General features: G+C 38.3%; 1 protein-coding gene across 1 annotated transcript in view; it reads left to right on the top strand.

The window, feature by feature from the left end:
- The window catches only part of HECW2 (HECT, C2 and WW domain containing E3 ubiquitin protein ligase 2), a 163,944-nt gene that overhangs the window by 51,109 nt on the left and 96,732 nt on the right, over positions 1 to 16,103 (top strand). The window lies entirely within an intron of this gene.

Genomic DNA, 16,103 nt, shown 5'->3' with positions numbered 1-16,103 from the left:
AGGATGAAATGTGTTATTCTCAAATAATAACTGTGCATACCATTTCCTGTTTTCACCTTTGCTGGTGGCTGGCTTACAGACTGGAAAATTCAGAGTAAATTCTGAAGGAGTGAGAATTTTTGTTTATGAGGAATTCTTGTAGAAGAAAATCCTCTACAGAGATTCTTTTATGTGCTTTTTGTTGTGCTGTTCAGGATATTTCATAGGAGGGAGCTGGAAAGAGCTCTGGGCTGGCATGGAAGGGCCTGTGGGCTGTGTGTGCATTAGCAAATAATGTGTCTCACAAGGAATGGATCAGTAGGTCAAAGCAGTTGGAGCTCAGAGCCTGGCATCAGTTACATATTTGGATTGTGATTTTTCCACTGTGTTATATTTAATCAGGTCCCTAGATGCAAACATCTCTGCTGCATGTGTGTTTTGGACCTGTCCAAGGTACAGTCTTTGTCCCCACTAGGAGCTGGAGCACAGGTAGCACCTGGGAACTGAAGTGGCACATGGGGTTTAGTTGCCTTCTCAAGGAATCAGTTCACGTGCACTAAAATTACTCTCTGCTCAGGAAGTGGGACTGATGTGTTGATTTGTTTCAAAATTGTGCTGCTTCTCTGAACCTCATTACTCGTGTAGAAAGGAGCTGTCAATTCAAGCTACTCGAATCAGGTATAGCAGAAACTGATGGAAACAGTTCTGACCACTGGAATTTTGGCTGTGCTGGGACTAAGTGTAGTGCAATGAAATTAGCCTCAGTAGGATTTTGGAGAGATACTTGCTGTGCTACCTTTTTCCAAGATGTTCCCTCTCTGCACCCCTTAACGTTACATGCTGTGGAGATGCTGTTTCTAGTTCTCTTTTTTTTTTTTTTTGGTTGGATATTACTTTCCAGCATTACTGCAGCTCCACAAATTATATTGACTTGTGTTGATTCAGTGCTTACCTGGTTATAAAAGCTCTATTGCAGTTGCTCCATGAACTGCAGTCTCTCCTGGAATGAACTGTGGATATACACTAACATTTAAATCACCTAAATGAAGTGTCCCCATAATAAACAGAAATGGATCTTCCCAACAGCATTAGCAACTGAAGTGTGATCTGTCCTGCAAAATGCACAGACTGCTAAATGGAGCTTAAGCATTCTAATTTAAATACCTTGAGAGCTTCATCTGCATAAAGGCTTGACCCCTTCCTGTTGTTTTTTGATGGTTCAGAGCACTTCAGGATTGGTATTGAATATGCTAAAGTGCCACAGCTCTGTAAAATTCTGGTTGGGTCTGGTTGTAGGCTACAAGTGATTTTTATTTTACTTTCGGGGTTAAAAATATTTCCAATTTCAGTGTGTTGAGTCCCTAACGTACAAAACAATGTTGTTACCACATAGTAAGAATCCTAAAGGGAACAGCCAAATTTATGCCTTTTTGGGCCTAACCCCCCCATCATGCTACTGTGTAATACCAGAGTGTGTGAATGTTTTCTTGTTAAATTTGTTTCTACTGCCACTTGAAATCCATGAGCAGTGGTGAGAGTTTTGTTACTGATTTAAAATAGATCTGAGCAGTCTTTCTTTTAAGACGTGGTTTCATCATTCTAAATGATGGAATTGTACGTTTTTTTAACAACAGAGATGTAAGGGTGTATTCAGCCCGATAGGCATGCCTGTATCTTTGATTTAATTTTTTTTATAAACACTTTCAAGTATTTTAAAAACAAAAGAATATTAAAAAAAATAATCGTAAGGGTGTGACCTAAAAAACTTTTAAGTTCCATAACTTTTATAAACACAATTAAGGTAAGTTAAATTGCACAGGTATAATCCAGGATTTTCAGTCCTTTGTAATAATTGCTGTGAAGTACCCCCGGTTTCCACTTACTCCTTTGGAAGTTGAAGACACTTCGTATTTTCTCAGGAGAGGGATGTTAGTTGGTGAATATTTTGAAGAATAAAAGCTCTCAAACACATTATTAACATTTAATGTAATTGCTTGAGGTTATCCATCCTGGTCTCTGTTTAAAAAGAGAATCATTTAACTTACAAAGTCTCTCCTCTGGTGCAGCCTCCCAAAGGCAGTGGAAGTTGTGTGTGGTCACTAACACAAGACTGCACTGGGGATGTTCCAGCTTGTGGCTGTACCTCCAGTATTCCCCCATGTCTTCTAGTAAAGCACCATTTTTTCAAGGAGCTAGGATCAGAAAAAGGAAAATATTTTGCTCTTATTAAAAAAAACCAAAACCACATTGCATGACCAAAAGCATAGTCCTGTGGCTTTTTTTTTTTTTAATGTTGGTTGTGTAATTAGTTGTCACGAAAGCTGAATCAATGTTTTGAGGGGGAAAAATGTGGTTGTTGATTCTGTGAAGAGAAAATAAGCATCCTAAAATAAGCATCATTCAGACCTCAGGCATTTGTACAGAGAGATCTGGCAAATGTCTGAAGCAATCCAGGTACATTTTCACCTCAAGTTACATAGGATTACATCCATTTCAAATGGTATTGAAAATGGCACTCTGGAAACTTGCCTCTTCATTCATTAATTTACTCAATTTGTTTGAGTAAATTTACTCAAATTTACTCTCATTAGTTTTCTGTAATGAGAAGACGATTCTGTGCTTTTGAGTGTGGTTTCATTGCCACTATCTGGTGGCTCACTAGGAATCCCACCAAAATTCCTTAATCCCTTTCTTTGTAAGAGACTGATCAGAAATCACTTTACACGTTCACCCAGGCAGTGGATGTTGCAGTTGGTCACAAGACTGTGATTGATTTGCAGGTGATTGATTTGCTTACACTAGGGAATAGTGGATGGAGCTTTTTCTAGTACAGCACAACTTCAGTGAAATGTTTGGCCTCCTAAATGCTTATGAAAATAGATGTTACCTTTTTAAAATGAGAAAAGCCTCAGGGGAGAAACACAATCATTCTGAAGAACTGATTCTTTATTTTTTAAGTGCATGTGGATTTTTTTCTGGACTTCTGGCTATTTTTTTAGAAAAAGGGAAGGAAGTCATAAATGAACAAATACTTTGTAGAAAAGGCTGTGTATTTTATGAGACATTAAATCACAGGATACTGCTCTGCAGTAACTTTCAGTCTTTCATTTTAAATGGAAAAAGTTGAACCTAACTGAAAAATTCAACAAAGCTCTACATAACTAAATCCATGCTCAGTTTTTCTGCAATTTTTTATTTTAAGGGATGTTTTTAGATATATGTGTGAGTTTGCTCACTTGTACCATACTTGTATCTTCCTCTGTTTCATCATTGTGTATGGTTAAAACATGGTCTGTTTTCTTGCTGAGGGATTGCTTTGTACAGACGTTCTTTTTCCTTTCCAGTGTATTCCTGAGGATTATCAGAAGAAAAGTGTATGTGAGGGACACAGTGTATTCTATGAAGGCAAACATCCTTTTTCCTGGATATTTCTGGTTTTGTACTGGCTGAACTCTTGAAAGTGTCAGTAGCACTTCTTGAACAGTCCCATCCATCAAGTTTTGTTAAAGCAGCTTTCCACCTCCAGAGGCGAGATGTGTGGAGAATGTAGATAACACATCTATAAAAGCACAGAGAGGTGTCCCACTGAGACTACATGCAGGGCAGAAATGTTATTTTCTCTCTTTAGGTAAATCAGGCACTGTTGCATGAAATGTGAAATTGTCAAATCTCAAATACATTTTGAATTGAGCTTTAAACTTTGCCTAGAATGGACTTTTCACTTCTTCTTCGGGACCAGTTACGAGCATTGTCACTTGGAAGTGACAACAAGGTGGGATGAAGTTTGAAGAGTGGGCTTTTAGTAGAGGTATCGTACTTGTGCTTACTTTGAGAAATAGAGGTAAATTTTCAGTCTTCCTGTCTTGATGAAAAGGAAGGAAGAGGTCCATTTTCTCTCTCTTTTTTTTTTATTTTTAAACTAGGATTTAGAGTGAAAATCTTCATCTTTTGAAGTTGTAGAAGACTACAGAATTTAACTAACATCCTGTTAGACCCATGAGGTTTTCTTGTTCAGTACTGACTCAGCTTTTGTTTTGTATATGCCTGTTTTAAAAATTGTTACAAGTGGTATTTAATCTATTGGAGGTTGGGGTTTTTTTCCCATTCTATTTAAGAGGAATCTACATTTTGCTATGGCAAGAGTGGGAGTCTTATAGTGAGTGAGGCTGTGCAAAATATTGGACCCAGTTGGAATCAAAGAAGAGAAATGGATGTTCAGTTTGAAGGGTTTATGAGACCTCCCAGTTTTCTTGCTACTGTGTTATTATGGCAACAGAGTTCCAAGACTTCCTTGGAAAGTGAGAAGTGCTCAAGAAGACGAGCAGGTGGACTCTGCACTGCTTGTGGGATGCTGAGGGAAGTTGAATCTTGATGAGTTTTATGGGTTGTCATGAAGTTTTATATTTAAAGAAAACAGGAAGTACAAAATAAAGAATATAAAGTCAGGAGAGAGAAGCAAACCCTAATTCTGTTTTAAATAGATTATCTCCCATGGCCAAATTACCTAGATTGGTCTATTTTTGTCCTAATTTACGGAGTCCTATTTATGAGATGCATGCCCTCATTCTAGACATCCTTAGCACATTTAAAATGCTGGCTATCAAAGGTCATTATGTTTGTTTCCATCAGCTGCTTTACACAGGCCGTTTGGCTTCTTGTTATACCTACATCATGGATCCAAAACAGCATTAAAAAAATAAAACAAACCCCAAAAGAAACAAAAAAACCCACCCTGATGTGAAGTTATATAGGGCAATTTAGATAGGATCTAGATTTATACTAAGCCTCCTAGGATAATGGAGTTTGGCATCTCTTCTTTTGAGGTCAGACAAGATTAAAAAGAAAAAAGCTTTTGCACAAACTGCCTTTAATACACTTAAAATAGTGGCTCACATTAGACAGAGAGATTATAAAATGTTAAGATACTTTATTCCCAGGAGGTTTGTCTGGTTTCCATTATAGAAAACATACAAAGTAATATCTTTATTATCTTCCAGAAAAGTCTGATTATTCCCTTGATTCCCCCCCCTTCCTGTTCTGTTCTTTCCTTTCCTTTTCTGTACTTTAAAATCCAAGCAGTATTGTTAATGTCTGTTGGCTAGTTGCTAGGCATAACGTTATTAATTTGTGATCACTCCTCATTCTGGCTGCTGCCGAAATCTGCAAACCATGGACTTGAGTTTTTGTGTTGAAGAGTCAGTCTTTACCCAGCTGGCTCCATGGCAATGTCTGGCTTCAGCTTCCGGGAGGCTGGTGTTGAGCTGTTTGTCATCAACTACAGTGTGTGGAAAAAGCCACCTTGAAATATTTCATTTGCTGGTGACTCATTAGTATTTAAGGAAAGGCCACCTCTAGAGTAGGATAATGAAAAGCGAAGGCAGTCTAATACAGGAATTGTATCCTAAAATCATACATGGTGAGGCTTCAGTGGTTTAAAAAACCAATCTGTAACAAATGAAAGGTCTTCAGAAGCTTTTGCTTCAGGTACTGCGTTCCAGTCTTATTCTTTCAATTCTTCCTAGATCCTGACCACATGCAAAGCTACTTTTTTACCAATACAGAATTAGAAGATATGAATAGAAAGTGTTTCCTCTGTGTATTTTCATTGCTTGCAGCAGATACTGTAAAAGATACACTCGCTCCATTAAAGTACATACCTTTTATTAGTTTGAAGAAGAAATTATTTTTTTCCCTGCTGAAAAAAACCCCAAAACTAAAAACTAGAATCTCATAGGATGATACCTATGTCTGGAAGAGGTTTAAACTGTGACAGAGAAAGTCTTGCCAGAACATCCAAACTTTTCAGTTAATTGTGTTTTTTAAGTTTGTGAGATACCCCTGACCTGAAAACTAGACAAACATAGCTGCAGGGAGGACTCTTTCAGCTGCGTTGTCAGTATCTTTTCACTGCAAGAGGTTTTGGCATGACAACGTTTATAATCCTTTGGATAGAAAGTGGTGTTCTCCCCACTCTGCCTTTTTGAAGTGACTGTTCTAGCAGGTGGGAAGATGGGTAATGGAAAACAATGTAGACTTCTGAATTCATAATATTCGCTTTTTACCATAAAACTGCCTTCTGTTAAGCTTACATTTGAATTAATTTGAAAGAGATTGGTTTTAATTTTGTTTTTAAAAGACATTTTCTGTGCTGTTTTCCATCATCAAATCAACATGCCCCATAGTATTTTCAAAATCATTTGGGAAAAACAGTTATTCCAGATCACTGACAACTGGATTGAAAAAGGAGTTGCATTAATTCATCTATTGTTTTGGGGTTTTTTATGTGAGAAATAGATTATGGCTTAGTTCTGCATTATACATAGTGTTAGAATTCCTCCTGTAAATTTTTTATGAAGTTCTTGGCTCCTGAATCTGCATGGATTTATCAATGAGTGTAGGAATCTGAATTAATGGAGAAGTGTTATAAGCTGAGTGTTAAATAGGGTATGTTAAGGATATGACTGGTGTAGTTAAAACCAGTGGCACATGAAAAGATGAGACACAAGCACAGTAGGACTCCGAAACTAACACTTTATTGGTGGGTATGTTTAAAACAATCTTTTTGCTGGTATTGGATGCACAGGTTCCTAAATTATAACTGAAGAAGGTTACTGAAGGTGCCAGTATTGCTCTTGATAGGCCTCCTTTCCTACCAAAGCTCATTAAGATGTATCTTGCAATTTATGCTCTTTGAGGAACAGAAAAGATCCAGTGAATGGCCAGACCTGACAATCTGAGAACTCCTCTGGTGTGGAAGAATTTTCAGCTGGGCCTGAATGGTACCCAGCCCTTGTACAATTTGCCAGTTTGCCATAAGAGAGGTACTGATCTGGGGTGAAGATGCTACAAGAGTGCAGTTAAACTGACTGTGCTTAGCTGGCACTCCTCTTTGGGAACAACAAAGCTTACAGACCCTGCATTGGCAGTGTTTCTTGACTCTGTGCCCAGCAGCATCCAGGACTCCATTGCTCTCACTCTGGTGGGCAGCCAGTTTTCAGGCAAGCAAATTCTGTGCTTCTGAGCTTTTTTTCAAGGTCTGGTCAAACTCTCTTCATGAGATCAGCCTCCTTTGTCTAACAGTCATTCAGAGTTAATGTCAAACTGTTTAGTCTTCCGTTGTGTTTCAAGTCACTGACCACTCATTCCGTTGCTAATGTGTCAGTAGTCCTTGAAAGTGCATAAAAATTAGTAGGTTCATTGCCCTTGTCATTCCTGCCCTAACCTTGGGAATAAATTAATCCCTTATCTCCCAGGGACCTGGGAGAAAATGAACCTACAATTTCCATAAATATAACACAGTCATTTTGCATGTACTGTAGTAAGGCAAAGAGGAAAAGATAGATTTGTATTCAGATATGGTATGAACTCTCACGCTCCATTAAATGCTCCCTTCCTTGAGAATTTAAGCTTTATCTGATGGTAGAAAATCTAGTTCATGTGAGTGGAATCATACTTGAAGATAATTTTCAACAGATGAAAACTGAAAGCTGGGATCTAATAGGTGTCATCTGTGAAGAGGACTAATAACTGAATACGTTCCATGCCTTGCAAGATCAGGAACTTAATCAATGTTTTATCTTTGCCATCAAATGTGGAAGCAGTTTCTTGCATATGAAGCCAGTTATGCCTGAACAGATTTGACTTCATAAAATGAAATATGCATAGAAAAACATTATGGTGCAATAACAGGCACATTCTCTTGTCACTGAGATAAATTTCCTGTAATGACCTCATAAAAAAACTGAAAAAAAAATATATTTCTGTGTTCACTGTAGTTTAATTCTTATATAGAATTTCATGCATGACATAGTTCAGCAGACGGTAGCCTGCAGGGTGGGAGAAAATTCAGTTTGACAAATTTTTCAACATAGGTGCATCTCTGAATTTTAGTAGAGACAGGTAGGCAGTTGCTTTCCAGATACTGAATAAGGGTGGAACAGGCTACCAAAGTCAACAATGAATAAGATTTTTTAAGAGTTATCGATGAGGTAGTATTTAATTCGAAGCAACAACACTTTCTTTGATGTGTTCTTTAACTTGTAAATTATTTGAGAAGTAGGGTGAAAAGTCCAGTGCCCCAAACACACCCATGCTGCGTGTTCAGCACGTAAAATCCCAGACATCCCACCTGACATCAGTGCTGTTGCCCCAAGTGATGCTTTGGCTTTTGTTGTCCATTCTGCTGGATGTTCTGAGTCATTGGCAGGTAAGATTTTGGTTTTGGAAAGCAGACCTAATTACAGGACGTTAAATTGAGTACTCTCCTCTCCTGCTCAAGTAGTTAAACGAAAATGACTGTATTTTAGATTCATGTGAATTACTGTCATCTGTGCTGCTATTTGCTGCAGCACTAACATGGCAGAGCATTTACTCTCCCAATACAAGCAGCTCTGTGCCGATTTAGCATCTCAAAGGTGCTGAGGGACAGCAGCAGGGGTACCTGCAGGAGTGTGTAAGCAGGAATGAGAGGGAGGCTCTTTGTCCGTAATTTGCCACTGGACCTGCTCAGATGCAATGTGCAGAAGGGATCCCAGCAGAGAGGGTGGGATGGAATAGGATTTGTAGACTGCTGTAATAGGAGTGCAAGTCTGATTGCACCTTTTGCAGTTACTTATTTATGGCCTGTGTTTACTTGTATTGCTGGGAGTAGCTGAGTTGGTGAGCCTTTGTTTCTAGTTCCATTCAATTCCAGGGTCTGTTCTTTGCCTGCACAGTCCCAGGGAATTAATGCTCTTTAAAAATATTCTGCTAGGAATGTAAAAGAAATAATAATGGAAATGTTATCTCTAGGTGATTTCAAGACATTCACACAAATTAATAAAACCTCTTTGCCTTCAGTAGTCTACATAGTTTTTTATCCTTTTTTACTGTTGCCTCTTAACACCATGAGAGAGAGAAAGCTTTTTACTTTTGAGATTTCATGCTAAGAAGTTAAATAATTAAAATAGTTATCTCTTCTTTTTGACTTCTAGTGATGATTTTAATATAATTGCCTTTGATTTTTTGGCACTGGTAAAATTATACTGCTTCTAAAGAATTGCAACATGACCTTTGTGTTTCTTTTAGCTTTGATCTTGTCCAGTTTAATCTTCAGAGCTATTTAGTACCCATCATAAGCAGTGTTTGACTTTGTTTCTCTCATCTTCATGACATCAGCTTTAAGATTTGAGATTAGAAATAACTATATTGGTATCCTTTTTGTTTCAGAGGTAAATCTTAACCCTGAAGAAGTCATCCACCTAACTAATCTACATCCACAAAACTAATAAAGCATAAAAGCTATCTTCTGTTTAGCTAGAGCATGAACTCTACTAGTTACTTTGAGGTGGCTTATTGGATAACCAAGAATGTTTACTAGTGTCTTGATACATTGATAGGTTCTTGGAAACCCGTGAAGGTAATGTGTGTGTGCTGAGGTAGTTCAGTGGTGCATTATGCATCTCAGTGAGGAGGCTTTGTCTCGGGTGTATAGAGACCATGGACTCTGTGCCTCTAGGGATAGGTACCAGGGATCTGAAAGTTCTCATGAGGCACACTGGCAGCAGTGTTTTTATTTTAAATATAGGGGAGATTCACTGAACTATTTCAGGGGAGGTTTTTTTTTCTTTGCAGGGAGAAAAAAAACAGCTTAGAAAAAACACTTCCTGATTAGCCATAGTATGTTGCTTTTAAAGTGGGTGTAAGGAGAGTTAAGATGATGGGAAACAAACATTGTGTTTCACAGAAAATATTTCAGGTTCTTTTAGAACTCCTTCCTGCGCATTCCTTTAGAAATCTAAGACTGACTTATCTTATTGTGTGTGTATACTGGATGAATTTCTTCCAGGATGTGTTGGCTCATTTCCTTGAGTACTTCTAAATTTTCTGAATTTTTTTTTCAGTCACAACAGATAGCTGAAAAAGCTTTAAGGAAATGAGTCAACCTCCTGAAATAAATTGCTTACTGAATAGAGGATACTGTGTTTGAAGCCACAGACGCCCTTGATAGTTCTGTGGATGCTAATTAATAAATAGTCTCTGAAAATCTATTATATATACTCCATGTTCCAAGAGGATTTGGAAGACAAATATACCAAAAGAGCATCTGAGCTTTGCTGTTAGGAATGTGGGCCATGCTTTTAGACTCGCAGAGGTATACGCATGAGAGGTGCAGACTGAGAAGTGACAGGCAGACTGTAATGCAAAATTAAGGACCTTGCTGAACTTGAATGTAAATAGAGAGAAGTAATATACAGATGCTGAGTTGACTACTACCAAGCTTTTATAAAATAGCATTGTGAAATCTGAAGGCTGCATGGGCAAGGCACTTTGCTTCTTATTTAATTACTTGCAACAATTTGCATCCTGATTTCAGGAGCCCTTGCTGCTGGTGCCCAAAACAGGTGTGTTTGTTCTGTAAGGAAAGGTCCACGACCTGGAGAAGAGTCCCAGCAGGGAGTTTCCTTGCACAGGGCAGTGCTGAGTCACTGCGCTGGCAACTGACTGCAGTCCTACATAGTTAGTTTAAAAATAAGTAAGAGGACACCATTTTAGTAACATATGTGTCTTATACATTAGGTAGGCAAGGCTTTGGGATTCTCCTTGCTTCCCAAGGATTACTCAGCAACTCATGGACAGAAATGAGAAAGCCAGCACCAAACACCATGATTTGGGATTTTCTCTCAGATGAGCCAAAGTAAAAGTAAAACCAGATGATCCTTAATGTTTAAAAAGTTCGACATCTGGATCTGGAGCTGAACTTTGAACTCTGAGGCAGCAAGTAATGAGGCAGCTTGCCCTGCTTTGATGTATTACACAGAAAGTCCCTGATGCAAGCAATAAATACCACATCTCCAAACAGATGATGTGCACTGTCAGCTGTTTAGGTGCTCCAGAGAAATCTGAATACGTGCACACCACAATGGAGAGAAGAAGGTGCCGAGCATCTGCAAGGAGTTGACCCTGTTGGTGTGTAAAGTGTTGCAAAACACTGAGAGTTGGATAAATGCAGGTACAATAAAATCTAACTGTGGTGGAGGGAGTCAGAGGATGGTACAGGACTCTGCCTTTGGTTTTGTGGTTGTCAGCAGTGTCTGCCCATGATTTGCAGTTGTAAACGATTAACTTGCTAGATTTCTCTTGTTGGAGCATAAGTGTTGGCCAGGGTGGTTTGATACTGTGATCTGTAAGGTTTTAATATGACCTTTAGGAGTGAAGTAGCAGTGTGGATGAGGAATTGTAGCTGCAGGTGCCACAGTGGTTCTGTCCTGGCATTTAGTGCAGCTGAAATATTTTCTGAGGGAGGAGCACAACTATTTCCTAGTTAGGGAGGAACTAAGAGAAGAGAGTGAACTCTGAAGGGGGCAGTGGAAAGAACGAACTAATAACTCCAAAAACCAGCTATGATTGTGAGCAGTTTTGAAGCAGTCCCACTTCGCTGTATTGAGGATTTAGAACACCAATGGCTTTTTTCCCCTCCAATTTTCGTGATACGTATATGTGGTATATCTGTTATAGTTTCTCTCCAGCTCCTTATAAATTTTTCCAACCCTCCATGCTTTTATCATATAAAGTCCAACTACTTTGTTTTGTAGTTAATTTTTTATTTAATAATTCCCAGTTTTGTGGAGGTGGCAAGGTTGGATCTCTGCGACCTCATGGACAGGGAATGGGTGCTGTATTCTCTCAGCAAGGACAAGAAAAAGGGCAGAATCGTGGTTTACTAAAAAACAAACAAAAGCATTGTATCAGTAGAAGTGCCCCTGTTGAAGAATCTCAAGAAATTACTGATTGATTTGTCAGGAATGCAGGAAAGGAAAAATAAAAACAATGCTTGACACAAGGTTGACTTGCAGGTTGGCGTATGTACCTGCTTGCAGCTCCTGCTTGAGCCACAGGGGATGGTATCCTGAGTGTGGTAGAGAAAATCAGCAAAAGTAGGTGGCTACAGCCACCGTGACAAACTGCCAGCACATTGTGACAAAATGGGTTTGGTGGTCTCGGCAAAGAACCAGTAAAAAACTGCTGAATTTCTGTCAAGTAAACAAGTCCCAGGCTGCAGTCCTAAAGAACCTGAATCAGGTCAGGGACAGTACAAAAAGGCAGGTACTGAGACAGAACTGAACACATTATATTTCCTCTGTCTGTATACCGTGCAAAATACCATCTTTGAAAGTATATGTGCTCCTGATCTATTTCTGGGTTATCCCCTGTTTGCCTGAGCATTAATACAATGTGTAAGCACACTATATTGTTCGGTAGAAAGGACTGAGAAAAACATGATGTGCTTCTGTAAAGCGAACTGGGTCAGACTTCAGTCATGTGCTCATCCAAAAAAACCCTTCTCCTGGTGTCTACAGTATTTCCTTAACTGTGCTGTTAAATTCTGCAATGTCAGTATGCTAGTGCCAGATCCCCAAATGGGACAGTCTGTGTTTGCAATTAATCAATGACACATGATATAAAATCATGCAAAAATGCAGAAAACACAGCTTGGCTGAAAATTATGCCCCAGGGACTTGATTCACAAATTGTATTAACAAAGAAGTTTTCAGGATCAGAGCTCACTGTAGAAACTTTTGGCTAGTTAGGTGTGATACAACCAATCTGAACGGGATTTTTTGTTTGCATTTTTATATACTTTCAAAAGCCATAGGTTTCTTTTTTGTTGTTTTTGTATTTTGCTTGCCTGCTTCTTGATACACACCATCACCCTGAGTAGTGCTGGCTACACTCACTGGAATAATACATATATTTGGAAACATTTAAAATATTTTATTTCAGCTGCAACTTTAGTAGTAAATGTCTAGAGAAGATGTTTGCTTTGCACATCTTTGCTGGGCTTCATATTATCTTATATAATACATTAATTCTGCAAGTTATCAATAGCCATATCAAATCTAAAGTAAATCTTGAATCCTTACATCAAAAGATAAAAGGAAGAATCTGGTTAGAGCTAGGAGTATGAAATGCTTCTCACAACAGTAAGGCATGTCAGGACATTTGGAGGCAAGTGATAGCAATGACCTCATTAATAATTTTCAACATATTGTAATGCTCAGGTCTGTTTTTATGCCAGTTCAGAACAGAGGTTTTGAATAAACCCATTTCAGGTGAAAAGACTGTAAAAAGCTGGGAAGAGCTGTTTTCAGCAGCGGAAACTCTGGAAGAGAGGAATGTGCCATTAGATCTTGCCATCATGAGGCAACAAAAGGGAAGTAGAAAGTGTAGCTGGCCAGCAAAATTAAGTGCTAATGGTGAGAAAGGTAATGAAGGCTCATGATTCAGCATATTCCTTGAAAAGTCTTCCTTAGCACAGTGCTTACCTACATGGATGTGCTCTCTTTATGCCAACCTATTATTCTTCTCTGTTGGTTTTCCCCAGCATTACTTATCAGCCATTTGGATGCCTTAGGAAACATATAATAGATGAATAAAATAGGAGGATGTTGCTGATTACTTAAGCTTAGAGGTTATGTGGTTTGTAGAAGGGAAAGGAGAAATTGCTTTTGCAGAGGTATTCACAGAATGACAGTTAATGGTTTCACTCTTTGATAGAGGCATGAGAGGGAAGCATTAATACTGTTTCTGCCTTGGGTTAGCACCTGTGTTCTTGGGCCCTTTCCTCTCTTTGTTAGTGGGTTTTTACATTTGGGTTAGATTACTGAGAAATTGAAGTATGACAAAAAAAGTATATTGTTTAAATATAAATATTTTTCTATATTCCAAACCAGGAAGCTCCCTGACTTTCTAATAAAGTCCCTAAAAAACCTATTAATGTCAAATGACAACAGTAGACTGGTTTGCATTCCTGCTTAGACTGCTCATAATATTGAAAATAAACTTAAAAACAACAGCTGCTAAGGGAATATTAAATCCCACAAGATCCTTAAGAGATGTGTGCTGCAGAGCCATATTTTTTTTACAGCTTTCAGAAACTGGAAGGATTTCTAAAAGGCAAGGAAATGTTTCTTTTTTTCTAAAAAAAGAAAAATTTTTAGAAATGTTTCTGTGTTTGACATGGGAATGGACTTGAACAGTGAGAGTTTTTGACACTGTGACTGTCAAAAGGCTGGAACAGATTAAGGAGAATATTGATCAGACAGTGTCAGAAACTGCAAGCAATAATCAAGTGCAATCAAAGGTGAAGCTGAGGAATCCAGGGGCAGTCTTTCCTCTCCTTTCAGTGGTCAATCAGTTGTCTTCCCCCAGTGTTGAAGGATGCCACATTGCTGGAAATTCAGAGATATTTGTGCCATCACAATAGTTCCAGAGTTCAAACCATCAAACATTTGAGAAGGCAAACGCCAAACTAACCTCCTGGCTCCAGGATGTCAGCTGGATATCCTCCTACATGTCAGCTGTTCTATATAGGCAAACTGCTCTTTCTGTGTGTCTGATCTGTTCTGTGTGTATTCTGCATCTGGGGCTTCTTGTTTTAGCCCTTCACCCTTAGCAGTAAATAGCACTTTAACACATGCAAAGCATTTTATAAGAAATTAGGTAATTAACAAGTGAAACAAGGGCTGAAAATGCAGAAGTGATTGACTGGTTAAATGAACCTCCACAGGACCCTTGGGGAGTGTGTTTGGCACAGACTCTACTCCTTGATGGTTCATTCCAGGAAAGAAAATAGAGCTTTGGGAAGCCTGAAGGTGGGACTTACTATGAAAAGCAAAATGAGAACACCCAACTAGCTGGCCATAAAAGGAGCTGATGGATCACTGTGCGCAAAGGCTGGGTCAGCTTTTTGGATGATGCTGGCTCTGTGATTCAAAATGTTTTGTGCTCTGAGTTTTAACACCTTTGCTAATGATGAATTAATTTTTTTTTTTTAAATAAAAATCTTACGGAAAACTTTCAGTGTTTCAGGTTGAAACTTTCGCTGGCACAAAAAGCTACTTGTTATAACTGCTGGAGGGAAGGCACATGTGGGCAGTTAAAACACTTCATTTGTTTTCGTGGTTACACTGTTCTCCTTCAAGGCCATCAGCAGAACGTGCCATCTGGCAAGGGAACTCCTCCTTCTCATTGCACATCTGAGAGCTTCCCACAAATGAGATTTCAGCTAATTAGGATACTTCATGCCCTTATGGGGATTTAAGAAGAAATACATACCTTTAATCTCTTGTGTTTTCTTCTGAGTTGCAGGTTTTTTTGTTCGGTTCTAGAAAAGAAATGTATTTACTGAACGTAGCCTTTTGTTTGCTTGCAGTTTGCATATATACAATTCAAGATTTTTCTACAATTTATTCAGAATTTATATATACACCTAACAAATCTAGTTGGGCCTGTGGCTCTTTCATTGAAAGTGTGACATAATTTGAGAGTTAGAATTATGAGCTCTTGCTGAATGACTCTGCTCTTATGCTGATGGCTTCCTTTATTTTGTTGGGTAAAGATGGTGAAGTTACTTTTCAGGTGTAGCTGCTTATGGTCAGTGTTTGTATCTCTCCAGTGTCTGGAAGGTCTTGTTGGTCAAGATATTGGACATACAGTAGGTGACTGATCTGAAGTGACTGAGCTCATCCTTTGTGCTGTGTGAATATTTGCTAGAATCTGTAAAATGTAAATATTTCTGTCAGTAATATGAATGGGAAAAAAGCACATCAAGTGGGTAATGCACCAGTGAATTCAGGTCAGTTTTTGTAGCAGATAATTGCAGAAATTGAGGAATTTGTGTCACTTGAATAAGTTAGAATGAGGATTTTAAAATTATTTCTGTGATCAGTAACCCGTTCTGGCTTTTCAGCAGTTTTCAGGATCATCTCTTAGGTGAGGGGTTTTTTTTAATTGATAAATTTATTAACTTAAAAACTATATTAATAAATTACAGTTTCTTACTATTTGTCATCACCTCACTTTTAAGTCCAGAGGATGAAAAAGGGAAATAAGCACAATCCTTGTCAGAAAGTGTTTGCAAATTTATGTGAATTTGTAAAGTACTCTTATAAAGTAAAAATACTTTATAATAATTTATAGTACTTTATAATACTTATACTATATACTTTAAAGTAAAAGTACTTATAAATAAAAGTATAAACCTATCATTATTAAGTTGTAGGGCAAGGGAAACAGGATGGCTGCTGATAATTAGAGCTGGAATGGCTCCTGTTAATCAGGGCAAGAAGTTTTTTAGTTTATTA

Source organism: Lepidothrix coronata, unplaced genomic scaffold (genome assembly GCF_001604755.1).
Source record: "Lepidothrix coronata isolate B3197 unplaced genomic scaffold, Lepidothrix_coronata-1.0 Scaffold7, whole genome shotgun sequence".
NCBI lineage: Eukaryota > Metazoa > Chordata > Aves > Passeriformes > Pipridae > Lepidothrix > Lepidothrix coronata.
Note: the sequence above shows the minus strand (reverse complement) of the source record. Positions and strands in the feature narration are given on the sequence as shown.